This window comes from Phascolarctos cinereus, unplaced genomic scaffold (assembly GCF_003287225.1).
Source record: "Phascolarctos cinereus isolate Bilbo 61053 unplaced genomic scaffold, phaCin_HiC Scaffold_2;HRSCAF=192, whole genome shotgun sequence".
In the NCBI taxonomy this organism is placed as follows: Eukaryota; Metazoa; Chordata; class Mammalia; order Diprotodontia; family Phascolarctidae; genus Phascolarctos; species Phascolarctos cinereus.
In genome coordinates this window covers 26,676,739-26,694,143 of record NW_027555625.1, presented here as the reverse complement: position 1 = coordinate 26,694,143, position 17,405 = coordinate 26,676,739, and the positions used below count along the sequence as shown (strand labels likewise).

Here is a 17,405-nt window from a genome sequence, read left to right as displayed (position 1 = left end):
TCCTGGAGATTTTGCCACTGTGTCTCTGGTACAAGTTGCTCTGGGGAGCAGCCAACAATCAAGATTATCAATGTGAAGTCCAGAATACTGGCAGTGAAGAGTTGACACTAATAATTACTAATAATTTGTGGCTAATTATTACTAATTATTGATTACTTATAGTTACTAGGAAGTAAATAATGTTGCTAATACTGGGTGGTAGCCATGTATGTCATGGCCAAAGACTGGCACCTCAGATTTCATCTAGTACACCACCTTTGGCAATCAAGCATTACATTACTAATCCTTATCCAATGTTTCAATCTAATACTGCTGATATATTAAAAAGTAAATATAATGCCTGAACATTAAAGGCCTTCCTATGCCACAAAAAGTCTAAACTATGCAAATATCTTCCTGAATATTTTTTCTCTCCTGAGTTTAAATCCAATGACAAAATCAAATGACAATATATTGATGGAGCAAAGAAGAGTGACAAAAATATTTGAGTATTTTCTACTACACTTAATAGAAGACCAAATGTCTTATTTTTTAAATTACAATTTACACCCTCGAGTATTTTAGCAACCTCCAGGAAGCCTCAAAATATTCATCCTAAAAAATCAACAACCTATATTTACAAGTAAAGAAATTTCAGAACTCCCCAAGGGACCTGCTAATGAGATTGTGAATTGCTAAGCGAGGGACCTGCGGTAGAAACCTTGGAGTCTCATTTGCTAACATAAGAATTCCTACAGTAAATGACCCCAATTCCCCTAGTAGTGTAGAAGCTGTCCTCACATAACCTACACTAAGAAAGATTGATTTTCAATGTATGGACACTTTCCTAAGATTGCCTGCCCAAGCAATGCTCTCCAACAGCACCTAATTGTGGACAACCAACCACCAAGTTGGATATTCTTTGTCTTTAACACTTTCCACGATTCCTTTGACACAATCTTTCTCCATCCCTCTACCTTTTCATTGCCACTCCTACAAGCACCCAACACATTCAGGCTATTTGTTTTTATTTTTAAGAATATTGATGTTCTTTTCAAGTCTTTCTCCTCACATTGACCCAACTTCCATGCCTAAACCTACCCTGGGGAGAATTGCTCCCTCTTAATACATATGTACAGTCAAGCTACACAAATCAAAACATTGCACATATCCAAAACCGTGTTATGTTCCAGCCTTCTCAGCAAACTATGTCAAATATGAAGCTCTTACTCCCAGGATCCCAATAGTTGGTGTCCTTTGATTTATCAAATGCTATGCTACTATGCTGCTATGCTACAGGGTTTGTTTAACTAATCTGTCCTATTCATTGATTGTTTCATTTTAGCCAATATCAAATGTTCTAATAAGTACTGATATGTTATATAATTTGTAATTTTCTATTCCTTGGTGACCTTCACTCCTACTTTTATTTCCCATTATTTATTGAAAGATTCTTGAATTTTTATTCCTCCAGACAAATTACAAGATTTTGGCTAGATCTATAAAATGATCCCTTCAATTGTTTGATTGGTGGGGCTTTCAATCTATAAACTAACTTAGGTAGAATCATCATTTTTCTTGATATGGGTATGGCCTAATCATGAGCAATGATTATCTTTCCAATTATTTGAGCTTTCCTTTATTTAAAATAAAAAGGCTTTTGCAAGAAATTTTATATATTATGTAGTTATTTTGGGGGGGATTTCTTTTTCTATCTCTTCCTATTGGGTTTTGGTACTGAGATACACACACACAAACACACACACATACCCCAAGACCGATGATTTCCATGTGTTTATTTTATATCCTACCGGTTTCCTGAAGCCATTGCTTCAATTATCTTTTAGTTTTCACTGTGTGAAAACTAAGTAATCTATCTATTCATATCATCCATGTAAACTATAAGACCAGCTACAAAAACTGAAAACTTTGTGTCCTCTTTGCCTTTGCTCAATCCCTAAATTTTTTAAATCTCATATTGCTATTGTAGCTAGAATTCATAGAAACATTAAATTGTAGTTTTTATAATAGTCATTCTTGGTTTTACCCATGATCTTGTTGGAAAGATTGCTAGTGTTTCTCCATTACAGATACAACTATGTCTTAGTTCTCATTGGAAATTATTTCTCATATTAAGCAAAGGTGTGTCTTTATATGCTTCCTAGAGTTTTTAACATATGTACTGTGCTTTGTAAGAAATTTTTTGCATGTTTTTGCTTCTTTCACATATATGCCACACATAGATGAGTGTTGCAACAGAAGAATGAAAGTTTTAACACAAAGAAATGATGTTGAAGTTTCAAGCTAGATACAGAAAAATAAGAGAGAAAAGGGACAGCAACAGTTACTTATGCCATGATGTGTCTAGTGATCTGTGAACTAGTAATGCTATATCTGAGCTTGTGATAGTGCAGAAAGATTATATATTTATTATGATGGGCTCATTCAATAACTTTAGTGTAGTGAATATAAATGTAGGCTGAAATTATCTATATATGATAACATGACTCCTCTGGTATGACCTTCAGTCATTCTGCCTTTGTAAACCAAGTACTTTTGCTTTTCACTTCAGGGAGATCCAGAATAGCCAATAACTGCTGTCCACATGATACCCTTCATAGAATGAAGAACCTAATGCAAATTGCATTTGCAAGTATAAAATTTAGCACATTTTTATACAAAATTGAAAAACTACTGTAAAATTTGTGAACCTTCTTCCATGATATTTGCAGAGGAAAGGAGACACTTTCAGCTACTATTAAAAAAATTAATCACCTCCTTTAACTCTATAGCACCTATACAATTTACATAGTAAACCTGCACCTTTCAGTAAAATGTTCCAAGAAACATTGCCAGAGTTTCACTTTAATAATTAGAGAAAACTAGAATCATACTCATGACTGAAATACAAATGCACAATGAAGAAAGCATCTTCTTTGCAATTACTGGGATTTTCTTGCTGCTGAGAAGCTATTAATAGAGAATCAAATTATTCCTCTATTCTCCTAATGTCTCCTTTTATCTCTCCTACCAAACAAGCAATTAAAAACAGCAACAAAAAAAATATCTCAAGGATAGTATTTAAGAAATTGGTACCCTGGGGCAGCTAGGTGGCCCAGTGGATAGAGCACCAGGCCTGGAGTAAGAAATTGAGTTCAAATCTGTCCTCAGACTCTTGATACTTAATTAGCTTTGTGACCCTGGACAAGTCACTTAACCCCACTGCATAGCAAAACCAAAACCAAACAAAACAAAAAACAAACGAACAAACAAACAAAAAACCTTGTACCCTTCGGGTTTCATGGTCATTTTGTGACAAAAGAGTAACATTTTTCTGATTAATGAAGATAAATACTCCTATATCTTCAATATTTCAATGAATTACAACACATTTATTTGAAGTAAAATAGGCCCAAAAAATGAACCCAACAAAAGCTTCCTACAACACCGTGGAAAATTGCTACTCCTGTGGGATGTCAGCTAAAATGGCACTGAAAATCACAAAGTCAGTAAGATTAACCCTTACTTTTCATTAGATATAATACGATAATGCTTATTCTCATTGGGTAGATTCAAGACTGCAAACACTGCAAACATCCATAACACTTTTGAAAGATGGCTAGTTTTCCATTTTAGAGTGAAAATATATGATTTGCTGATACTACTTGTTACACAAGATCTATTGCACTAAGCTTTTAATTAGCCACTATATTCTAAAATACCTACTGGAAAGCATGTGTTTTCTCTATATGAAATATTCCTGAGAAACACACTGTATTATTCAATGTCTTTATTATGTGCTAGCGCAGCATAACTTTTTTTTTCCTTTTTTTTTCACAGCACAACTTAGAGCTCAGATTGTGGCACTATGTTGTCAACAGTTGAAAATAAGAATTATACTTAGCATCATTACTGTTGTTTTCTTTATTTATATGGAGGGGGTGAGGCACAGAGCATTGCTACCATATTCTAGAAGCTTATTGGATGGGACATAGTTAGAATGGAACATCAGAAAGAAATCTTAAAAATTCATTTCATCTCTCTCTGTTCAAATTCTTTTAATTTCTATGTTCTAAAGCCAATGACTATAGTCTACCTTATTCCATTAACCTAGTTTGTGAGGGCCCACATCACCCTCTCATCCAATCCATTTGGCACATCACTTACGACCAAATTAGACTTACATAAACATTCCTCTCATTTGGTCACTCCCTTCCTGGAAAGCAGAGAATAGCACCCTATCCTTTGCCAAATAAATTTGAAGGTGTTTTGATAAGCTTTTGAGGATGCCAGGATGTCTAGAATCCAACTCCAGCCTCCTCATGCAATCTTATTTACCATGCTATCTGCACCAGTCTTGATTAGTTTCCCAGCCTTTACAACTATATTAGTCATAGTTGTAATAATAAGACTACATTTTTAGAAAACTTGATTTGCAAAGTACTTTTTCTCTCATTTTGTCATCCTACCAGCCCTGGGAAGGAGGTCCTTTCATTAACCCCATTTTACAGATGAGGAAATTGATGCTGAGGAGTTAAGTGGCTTGCTTAAGGTCACAGAGCTAGCAAGTATCTGAAGCCAGATTCTACTCAAATTTTACTATAGCTACTCAAGAATTACTTGACTATGCACATTGGAATCATATTGTCCTAAAGACTGCATCTCCTTCATATGAAAGACTGTTAGATATTATTGACAAGAGGGATAGGGATAGACTTGTATTTCATTGGCAAAGGGAACTCCCAGTTGAGAGAACTCCCTCTACCAATGCAAGCTGGTACCCACTCTAAAACATATGGTATTAGAGAATTTTCTGCAATATTGAGTTAAGTGACTCATTCAGAAATTATGCATCAGAAGCAAGATTTAAACTCAGGGCTTCATGGCTTTGAGATTGGCATTCAATCCCCTATATACCACTGCCTCTTTTTGAAAAGCAATAATGAATGTCTCAATAATCCATATTTCCATTTTTCATGTCAGGGACTTATTTCAATGCTTCAGGGATCTGTGATTTTTAACAGTATAATTTCCCCATCACTGGAGACAAATTGTAAACAATTCCCCTTCTCCTTAAGAGCAAGTCTCCATAAAATGGTATGGCTTAAAAAAAAAAAAGTTCCCTTCCCCCAATCCTCTCATGATTGGGTGATATACCTCTCTTAATTCGGCTGGCTGCTTCTCATGGAACAGCTTCTCAGCCAAACTCTCAAAATTGGTGAGATCTGCCAGACACTATCAGCACAGGCACTGCCACACCATGGTTAGAAATAACAATTATCACAGTAATTATTATTTTATAATAGTAATTATTTTTTATCATTATCAGCTAACATTTATATAGTACAATCAGGTGTTCAAAGAGCACTGTATGTTGCCTCCCTTTATCCATGCAACAACCTGTGAGATGTTATTACCCTCGTATTACAGAAGAGGAAACTGAGGCTGAGTGATTAAGTGTCTTATACAGGGTTATACAACTTATAAGTTTCTCAGGTAGGATTTACACTCAGGGTCTCTTGACTCAAAGTATAGTACCATATCCTCTAAACCACCTAAGTGTTTCAATCAAAGTAGCACTTTACTCAGAAGAGCTAAACACGACATTTTTTCCTTGGTCAAGAGAATATTTCGATATTTTAGCAAGTGTAACTTAAAGTGATTTACCCTGGGCCACTCCATCTCCTATAACCGAACTCTTGTCTCCTCCAATTAGAATATAAGGTACTTGAGAGCAAATATTGTCTAATTTTTTTCTTGTTCACATCTCCATTGCTTAGTACACATTAAGCCCTTAATAAAAGCTGTTTTTTATTAGTATTCAATCATTCAATTTCACATACAGAATATTGGGTAGGTTCCTTTTGTTGTTGGGTTCTTTGTACAGGTTTAGATCCTCATCTATATGATTTTTTTTAAAAGAATCAATGGTCACCCCCACATCTGCTTTCCACTCCCAGGAATCACTTTCCTTCCTTCTGAATCCCATACCTCCATCTAGCCCCACCTGTTTTATGGAGACTCTATTTAACCTGAAAAGCCTCTTCTGCTTTTTGAATTCCAGGTGCCCTTATCCATAACAATCAGTCTTTCATTGAAATACAAAGGGTCTTGTATTTTTCTCCAGTTTCATCTAAATCAATCTCATCCCTCCAAAGACTATAACATGCATGACAGCAGTGACTATACTTTCTCCTTCAGTCCCCATAATCCTTATTTTTGCATTAGATGAGGACATACTATAAGAGGTCTTTAATAAAGAGTGAATTACTTCATTTAAAATCTGCAGTAAATTCAAGTCCCTAAGTCACAGGAAAAAAAATGTAATGTTATTATAAAGTACTGAGTGCTTCTCTCTTTTCCTTCTCTATATCAAGCATGTGGGCAGGAGGAGAGAAAAATGATTAACAACATCAGAATCCATAATTGTGGATTATACATACTTGTAAAACAAGACAAAGAAATGATTCTGTTCTCTAAAGACAGAGTGCATTTAATATCCCAGCAAAGAAGGCAACTTATGGAGCATCCTGTTTAATTAAACACAAAGCTGTTACATTAATTAACTGTAACTGCCTTTTTCTTGAATGGCCTAAGTCAGCATCTCCAAAAATATATTCAGCAAAACCCTGGTGTTCCCTAAAAAGTGACTCTGGATTGCTTGAAAACATTTTAGTCCTAGGTGTATTTCCCTCCATATAGTATAGTGTACTAATTATATATGTGCCAAAAACAAAATAAGGTGAAGAGTATTAGATATGAACTCGAGTCTATTTTTTAAAATTCCCATATTTATCCAACTCAATCTTCATCCTAGAAATATTTCATAAACTTTGTTGATATTTTTTTCAAACTTTAAAAGGTTCATTGGCCAATGTTTTATTTTTTATTATTTTAAGCAATTTAAAATGTATTTAAGAAACATAAATCTAAGTCATCAAAAGTGCACAGGACTTGTGACCAAATCACATTTTTTTATTAATTGTTTATTTCTAAGTGTCACCAATAATCTAGCTGTGACTTTCTGTAAGAGGCTGAATCTCCCTAGGTCTCAGTTTCCTTAGCAGTATAATGAGTAGGTTGGGCTCACATGATCTCTAACTTTTCTTTTAGCTTTACAAGTCTATGAATCTAAGGATCTCAAAGACTCTAAGTGTGGAACTGTGGATTTTCCAGAAAACCAGGTTCTTCAATCTCTAGAAATAATATTCTCAAAGATCAGAAATAAGTACATAATGGCCAAATCCAATAATCTTCTCTCCATCCTCAACCTCCCAATAGCATTTAACACTATTGACCTCCCACTCTTTGTAATTTTCCACCATTACTATTTCTGAAACTACATTAAAATACAAAACAGAAGATGTAAATTTATAAGGGAAAAAATTAGATAGATAGATAGATACATACATACATACATGCATGCATGCATGCATGCATGCACACATATATACACACATACACACACATGCACATATAGATAGAAAAACTGGAAAGCACTTTTGTCAAAAATGTCGGTTGAGACCGACATTTCATACTGCATGCCAAAACAAATTTAAAATTTGTAAGTAACCTAAATGTTAAGGCCTCATCATTTAAAACTTTACAAAAGAATGAAGATGCAGTACTTTTTATAGTTATCTATTGTGGAAAAATTCTTAGACAAGAAAAGATTTAAAGAATCATACAAAAGTAAAATAGAAAATTATGATTCTATGAAATGATTTGTAAAAGGTTTTATACCAACAAAATGAATGCAAACAGGATAAGGAGGGAAGTTGTCCATTTGGGGGAAAATATCTTTGCATCAAGTATTATGCAAAGGGTCTGACATTCATGAATACTTTGGCTCCCAGATAGCACTGCAGCATCATTTCATATCATTCCCCTTCATAATCTTTCTGTTTCAGCCACTGAGCTCAGTCTTTTTCACTATACTCAACATCATTCTCATCTTCTCTCTCTGTTCCTTTGCATAGCATATTCTACCTGCCTAGAATGCATTCTTTCTTCGTAGCTGTGTCTTCGCATCCCTAACTTTCTTTCAAGATTAGTGCAGGTACAACTACATGAAGTGTTTCTTCAGACCCAATTCTACCTCCTCTCTTTCTATAGAAATTACTTTATATTTGTTTACTATAGAGGGGATCAAAGTGAAGCCCACTTGTGTGTATACGTATATATATATATGTATATATATATGTGTGTATATATATGTATATATGTATATGTATATGTATATATATGTATGTATATATGTATATATATACTCTGTAGATATGCTTCTTTTGTTTTTCCTCTTTGATTTGAAAATAAGTTCTCCTATACTAGGAACACTCTGAGATTTGACAGAATACTCCAAAGATGACTGCCAGTGACTCTATGATCACATTTGCCAATTTTTGTCTTTTTTTTTCTCTTCAGGGGTAGCAACCCTATAGGTCCAAATGCAAGAATGGTAGAGAGCTCACCATCATCAACGTGGCCCTTTTGATCTTGCTAAGTCAAAGCCCCAGGGTTATCTGTGTGACCATAGTAGTAGCTACCACAGGTAGATGAAAGTTGAATCTTTTGTACTTATCACCATCCCAAATGGTAGGTAGGCTTGGGAAAGTTGCTGTTGGGTAAGAAGCAATTCAGTTCAAAAGAACGATTTAGCTTGATGGACTCATGCAAAAGGACTAACACATAGAAAGTATTCTTGACAAAGATATAGGTAAATAACAGATAGGCTTTCACAAATAATATTACACATTTGGCCACATATTAACCTTTAAGCAATTGACCAAAATGTAGATAATAATAGATCTCACTATGCTTATTGTTTTTTTTTTCAAGCATTTGATATGGTAGAACTAAATAATACCTTAAAACCTCTATTCCGACCATACATCAAAATTACTTCAGATTTCATGAAACATAAATTAAAAGAGAGAACTTGATTCAATTCCCAGAAATATCAAATAAGCACTAAAATGAGAATAGGCAAACTAGTACAGAGACCAAGCTGAAGAAGGATTTCCTGCATATGATGAGAGGTCCTCCAGATGGATAATCTTATGCTGATTGCATCAAGTCCTAGAAAACCTCCTCCAGGAAGACATCTATAACCACTCAGAAGAGTTTGCCACATGAGAAAAACAAGGTGGAAAATCTGGAACCAAAAGGTGTTCTGTCCAAATTACAACATGTGGTCCTCACTCGCAAAGCATGTCCATTTGGTAAGTATACCTTGGATATACACAAAAGATGACAATTAGTTGGGCCTAGAATTAAATAAGAGGAAGAAAGCTGGTTGGATTGTCATTGAGAAATTGTAAATCTCCTTCAATGACCTCAAAATTGACAGAAAACAAAGGCCCATTATTGGAATACCAATATTCTATAGTAGCATTGGATGACTGTTAGTTGTAGAACACTAGAAAAACTGAAGATTTAAAAATTAGTTTTACACAGAGGGTAGGAAAGAGGCACATGATGTGTCTAAATAAGGTACAGCATGTAACAAAAAAAAGGAACTTCAAAGAAGAGTTGGAATAAAGGATTATCCAAAAAATTTTCATCAAAAAAGTGACTTGACAAAACATGAGCGAGGCATGATAGATGAGCAGTACAGAGATAGTCCACTGGCACCTTCACAAGATCAAGAGAAAAGGACAAAAGTCCCACATATTGGATGGACTTTTGGTAGAAAACTGATGAGGGGGCATGGATAAGAGACATGGCTCTGTGGGCAGGTTGGGGGGGGGATTGTAGGTTAAGTTATTGGAAGGAAGATCTAAATAGTCAGCATCCCAGATCCAATGTGAGTCAGAAACTCAATTCAACAAGGTCTTACTAAATGGCTGCTATGGTCAAGGCACCATGGATAAAATGTCCAGGAGTATTGCTCATATTCAAATGGATCTGTGACATCACAGCTTTGTGAGTTACCTTGAACAATGCAGATAACAAGTCATCCATGCCTGCCCACCCTGTGATTCTCTCATCCATTTCCTCCTGAAGTTCCACCACAGCAGGGGATGAGTTGGGGGAATTATCCCCCCAACATACTAGAGGCTTTTGTCATTGTTCTCCCAGTATCATGAAAGTAAAAGTGGAGCATTCTGGACACCTACCCAGCATCCCTCACTCGAAACGTATGACTGACTCAGCTTCTCTTTCTGTCAAACAACTCTGTGATAGCTTTTGCTCCCATTCTCTTTTAGAATTCTCCTCCTTAAAATCTCTGAGAAAATCGGCCACAGTTACTCAATAGTAATAAAAAAAGGCAATTTATAACTAATTCAAATCTTTCCCCAATTTAGATCAGACATCAATTAGTGCAAGTGAATGAAGCTTTAGTACACTTGATATGTGGCATGTATCCATAATGGCAATCATTGAATATGGTTATTTCCCTTCTACTTAGCCTCAGAATGTAGATTTCTGACCCTTTGTGAATGTGGGAATGAATGGAAGGCAAAGAAAGACAGGAAATTGCAGTGCAATTAAGATGCATATGAAAATGTGAAAGGAAAAAGGGAAAAAAACCAAATACTTGACAATAGGGAGAATAAAAGTTAAGAAAAAAGGTTAAAAAAACAATTAAGTAGAAAATGAGGCAAGGCCATAGAATCCAAGTCATGGAAGAAAAATGTCATGGAATAAAACTTTCTATCTTTGACCAGATACTTTATAATGATGGTGCCTAACACTAAAGGAAGAAGAAAGAAAAACCTGAAATTTCTCATTGGAGACCAAAATTGTAAGTACTGGGAAATAACTTAGATAAGTATTCTGTATTTCTACTTAATATACTTATGCATTTTATTTTCAAAGAAAAAATCTCCAGCAGTTTCACAGTTGAAAAAAATGTAGATTGTAGATGTAGACTGGCATCATCAGTTTCATGGCTCATTTAAGAATTAAATATAATCAGTTATTGAAATGGAAAGAAAATAATTTAGGCCAAGATGCTACCATTTAATCTGAATTAATAATTACTCACTCATGACTTCCCTAAACACTTATGATATTCTCATTTTCCTAAATCTATTGCCAAGAAACAGATATTTAATCTCCTGCAGAAAGTGAAATGAATATGACCTGAGATTAAAACAAACTTCAATTTGGCAAAACCAAAGCTGTGAATGGAACAGTATGTTTCCTCTCACTAGGCAAAGTATCTCTACTGAAAAATGCCTTAAAAACACATCAAAAATTAAACACATAGAACATGAAATGTTAACATTTTTCACAGGACATTTGCCTAAGCAACGTTAAAAAAATACTCAAACACAATATGAGGGAAGCAAGAAGGACTTCTAAAAATAAGATATCACAGGAGTATCTGTGGTTTGCTGCTGAAATGGAATTTCAAAGTCGAACAATTTCAAAGGCATACAATAACTGATTCCACCAGAAGACACTGACACATGACAGTAAAGGAAAATCCCATGATAAGCACCGGTATCAAGGAACTAGGACACCATTATCTTATGTTGGTTTTCCACACTATGATGAAGGAGGTGCATTACCCATAACAAATATATGAGAGACATGAATGAACTTGAAATGTAACCAATATTCTCTAAGTCATTCTATAAAGTTCAGATTCCAGTCTGAGAATGGAAAAGACATAAATGGTTTGTTTCCAACATCGACTTGCACTGTAGCAAAAATCTAACTATGAGTCCATTCAAACCAAAGGGGCATATAGATTGGCATGGACTGGAAAGACATCAATAACTGAAGTCAGTGGCCAGAGAAAGGATACTTAGCCAGTTGTTCCATCTACCAAACTGCTGTGGATTTCAAGTGACTTCAAGCTCAAAATTACCCTGCTGTACGTCAGCCATGAAAACTGTGATCTTGGGACATGTTAAAGAACTTCCAGTTCTTGTTCTGAGACCTCGTTGACTGAGGAGAGTTTACTATATTCTTGCATGCCCAAATCATCCAAGCACACTATCTTCCTGCCATGCTCTTCCAGGCTAATACTTCTATCACTACATTGTTTCAACGGAACATCCAGATCCTGCTGAGACCCTCTGGTTGATGAACGCTTAATGCAGTTAACCAGCCTCAGCTACCCGATCTGTCCATTGTCCTATCATACTGCGACACTCCCCCTTCCTCATCTCCTTATAACCCATATTTCAACCCCTTGTTCTGAAAACACGAAGGAAATCAATACCACTATTGCTCCTGGAAAGGTTAGGACAATCCACGGACCTATGGTTCCACTCCTTGTCTTGGTAACTTCAGCTTTTACTTTCCCAACTCCCCTATATGTTGTCTCCCTCCTCCAGTAGATAGTATATTGCACCTGGAGTCTGGAAAACATGAGTTCACATCTAGCTTCACACACTTATTAGCTGTGTGACCTTGGGCAAGTCACTTATTTCCTGTCTGCCCCATTTTCCTCAATTCTAAAATGGATATAATAGCACCTACCTCCCATGGCTATTGTGATGCTAAAGGGAGACATTTGAGAAACGCTCTGCAAACCCTATTTAGATGCCAGCTATTATAGCTAACATCCTGAGTCAAGATCTGAAAAGATGCTGGCTGATCTCTTGGCTGCCACATCATGTTTTTGTCTCACAGTGAGTTCTCTTCCCAATAAAATCCTCATTTCTTTTTCAAATGAACTGTTGTCAGATGAACCTTCCTGTGTTGTACTTACAAAGTTGATTTTTTTTAATATAAATTGAATAACTTAAATTTATGCCTATTAAATCTTACTGCTGAAAAGTTGAAGGAACTGGAGGAAGAGCCTAGAGAAGGGTCAGGGGATATAAGCTTTTCTATAAGCATCTGAGCAGTCTTGTGCTGTAGAGGAGGAAAGAGATTTGTTGTCTTTGAGACAAGGAAAGAGAACTAGAAGCAAGGTGCAGAAAATAAGAAGAGGCAAATTGATGCTTGATGTATCTTTATTGGCTACAAAAAATGGCGAAAAAATTAACATCTTAGAAATTTTCCTCTTAGAAAGTTTGTCTCTATACCTATGTCCAAATCATACAAGATGTCTTCTATAACAAAACCAAATGCATTGCTTGACAACTCTCTCCATTATTAATGTCAAGTTAGTCATAAAACAGGAAGATGGATGCTGGTCCAAGATGTTTACCACGATGGGTGAAGATGTCCACTATACAGTCAAAGTCCAGAGGTATTCCCTCTAAATTGTAAAGTCCTCCCAATGCTCTTATTTGTGAATGACATCATTCTGGTTGCGTCAAGCCTTGGAAAACTCCAAAGCTTCCTAAATATGATCCAAAATAATTTAAGCATTTGGCTTAACTAGACACACAAGAAAACCCAACTGGATGAAGAATGCCTTTTGTACAAATTATGTTAATCATTGTAATAATTAATATTAATTAACATAATAATTAATAAGTTTGATGGACACTGTACAGAATTTTTCAATGAATTCATGTATCTGAGGTAGCTACTACAAACAAACAATAAACGGGGCCCAGAATTTAATAGGTGGAGGAAATCAGGCTGGATTTTTTAAGACATTTTCAAAACTTCTTCTAATTGATAGAGCACTGAACCTAGAGTCAGGAAGACTCATCTTCCTGAGTTCAAATTAGGCCTCAGACATTCACTAGTGGTGGGACTCTGGGCAAGTCACTTCACTCTGTTTGCTTCAGTTTCCTCAACTGTAAAATGAGCTGGAGAAGGAAATGACAAACCACTCCAGCATCTTTGCCAAGAAAACCCCAAAGGAGGTCACAAAGAGTTAGACACGATTGAAAAATGACTGTACAAAAACAACAAAAGTTTTGTTTTATTTTTCCCTTAAAGGCCCATGTTTATAACACCAATATTCTTTGGACTGTGCCATGTGGTTATAAATAATAAATATTACATTCTCCAAGTTAAAATTAGGATTACCCAAAGGTCAACGGAGAAATGCATGGTGGCCATACGTAGCTCATGGAACATTACAACAAAAAGAACCACGTAGAAGATAGTGATGCAATTGATGTTACCAAAGAAATGTCTGGCTGTAAAAAACAATGAATGGGAAACATAGCAAGGGCAAAGAACAACTAATGGAAAATTGCTGTTATAGATTTCCTGCGGCCAATTTGTGGAAGATCATGAGTAAGAGGTACATAGCACAGGCAGGAATGATGTGATTGGTATACATATTGTACACATGCACTGACAAACTCACAGATCCATTGGAAGACTGGATGTGGGTGGGGCGGGGGGAACTCCTAACAAATAGTTATTTGAAAACAAAGTAGGCTACTTAACAAAATACTGAGTTCTTCCATTCTGGTTATATTCAATAAAGCAAGATGGACCACTTGTTGAATATGCTTATAGATACCACTGAGATTGAATATAAGCTCCTTGAAGACAGGGACTGTTTCATGTTTTTCTTTTATCCTCCACACTTAGCAGAATCCCTGGCATAGCTTAAGTGCTAAATAAATGTGTGTTACTTGACTGCTTGATTGAGAGATTCTCGTTCCAGTATGGGACAGACCAGAGGGCTCATGGGGTCCATCCACCTATGATTATACAATAATAGAGAACAACATTTTAGATCTTGGGGACTGATAAGAAGCCTAAGGCCAGAGAGAGCAAATATATTTTCCAAATAACACAGCAAGCTAGTGTCAGAACTTAGAGATACGATGAGGCAAAAATGACAGGAAAATGTGGCAGGCCCTTTATGAGAAGAAAAGAGAAACTGCAGCAAACTCTCATTTAAGATACTTTGCTTTGGGAAATGGTGGTACTACCCACTGCCGACCAACCCCAAAATTCATCAGTCAGGTAATTTCTGAAGAAAGATATGAGTTACACACAGAAAATTCAGTGAAACCTCATCTGCTACAATGCATCCCTAGAGATTCCAAAGCTATATATAAAGATGCACAGCATTTGCTTTCTTTTATAAAATGTTGCTTGAAGCAATGCTTCAGTACAGATTGATTTCTGGCATACCTACTGAAAACACAGTGCTGCATATATCATAGCAACTGGTTTGCCCACTATTTCATCACAGCAAAGGAAGAGACAGACATGTACCCAGAGACACTTAGACATCTCTTCTTCTTTGATTCAAACTGCCTTTGTCATAAAGAATCTGGTCTGGCAATCATTTTCCCACGCCTTTTCCATCAGGACTGTCTCATTGGGAGAGGAGAAGACGTGCTTTTGGCCACTCTGGAGAACCACCTGATAAGTCTAACAAACAAGCATTCAGGAAATAGAGTCCAAGACCAACATTCTAGGCCAAGACAAGCCTCATTCCCCATTGTACTGGGTTCTCTTGTCATTTTGATTATAGTTTGGTAGAAATCAGGATAAAGAATAAAGGTAGGGTGCTGATGGGACTAGAACGATAACCTCTCTTTGGCGATTAACCCCTTTCTCTTACACCTCAAGGACACATCTATGACGACCTACTGGAGTTCACTATAGGACTTTTATCCATGTTATGAGCAAGCCTTCCACACTAGCAGCAGTGTGAATCTATTATTGAAGGCAGTTGGGGAATACCATTTCCACCTGCTTGCCAAGTACTGAAAGCAGTCTTTGTGACAATGTTGGCCTCATCCAGTATCCTCTTCAGTGAAAATTATATGTTCTGTTGTGAGAGCCTGCTCATTCAGGCATCCACGATTGGTTTTTTCTTTATTCTTTTTTTTTTCTATTTGGGCAATTGGGGTTAAGTGACTTGCCCAGGGTCACACAGCTAAGTGTCAAGTGTTTGTTCTGAGGCCATATTTGAACTCAGGTCCTCCTGACTTCAGGGCTGGTGCTCTATCCACTGCGCCACCTAGCTGCTCCCCCGATTGTTTTTTGTTTGTTTACTATACTGTTATGACAGACACATAGATAGACAGACAGATGGATGGATAGATGGATATACATGTGTGTATGGATATACAGATATATATGTATATACATGCATACATATATATATACATGTATATGTATGTGTGTATATATATATATACACATATATACATATATATGTATATATATATATATATATATATATATATATATATATATATATATATATATTCATCTTTTAGATTCCTCCCCACATTCACTTCCACAACTTCCCTCACTTGAATTTTGATTACATGGTTATTGTGGGTAAATCACAATTACAGAAATTTTTGGAAAGAAATATACTTGCTAACTCAAGAAAGAAAAAAACACTAAAAACTCTTTCCTACTTTGCTATCTAAATTTACAGTTGTTTCAATAGTTACAGTCAATGAATATAGATATTTTCCAGATCAAACTGAATCACCATCTTCCTATCTTTTTAATCATTGTTATTATTTGGCTTCTTGTCCGGGAATAGTAGGGCTTTGATCTGTATTAAGCTTTGTCAGAGACTAGCCGAATGTCGTTAGGCAACTCTCCTCAGCTCTCTAGGACTCAGCTTTCACTTCGGTAAAATGAGAGGTGTAGATTTCAGTTCTTTATGAATCCAAGTAAAATTATTCTGTCACCCACCCTCATCCCAAGCCCTATATAACAGCACTTATAAAACAATAAAATAGCCTAAGTTTGGAGGCAATGGGAAAAATCTAGTGCCAAAAGTGCTGAATCTGGAGTCAGATCTGCCTTCAAAACCTGGTTTTACTCTCTCTCTCTCTCTCTCTCTCTCTCTCTCTCTCTCTCTCTCTTTTTGGTGATTTGCCCAGGGTCACACAGGTAGTAAGTCTGACATGTCTGAGGCCAGATTTGAACTCAGGTCTTCCTGACTCCAGGGCCTGTGCTCTATTCACTGCACCACCTAGCTGCATCCCCCTTCTCTCTGTAATCTTTTTAACCCCCATGGATTTAGTTAGTGTGTGTATATATGTGTGTGGGGGGAGTAGGTGGGGGTGGCAGGGGAGTGGTGCACGTATGTAATCAAATATGCACATATTTCATACTTATCTCTCTCCTTAGATGTGGTCCCATGCCTGGGAGGCATTTAATTCAATCCTTTTATTGGACAGATTTAAAAACTGAGGCAGAGAAAGGCTAAGGTCTAGAATCATATAGCCAGTACTTGTAAGAAGTAGGATTTTGGGGCAGCTAGGTGACACAGTGGATAGAGCACTGACTCTGGATTCAGAAAGACCTCAGTTCAAATCTAATCTCAGACACTTGACACTGCGTGACCCTGGGCAAGTCGCTTCACTCCATTGCTTCACACACACACACACAAAAATAGATTTTAAAATCAACCCTTGTTGACCTTACATTCAGTGCTATTTCCATTATCCCAGGCTGCCTTTCTATCTTCCCTTATATCCTAGATTGTCCTTCTGTACCATTCTGCTGAAGTGTCTTACTATTGCTTCATTTGTTAGGGGGAAGGGGTTTGTAGAATTTTCCATGCTATCGTTACCTCTCCCCCAAGAGACTCAAACTGAATTTATATGTGGTACTTATTCACT

The 17,405-nt window shown here is 36.3% G+C and overlaps 1 protein-coding gene across 1 annotated transcript in view; it reads right to left on the bottom strand.

Annotated features, from left to right (window-relative positions):
- Positions 1-17,405, bottom strand: part of LOC110218426 (catenin alpha-2) — a 1,469,797-nt gene that overhangs the window by 1,310,378 nt on the left and 142,014 nt on the right.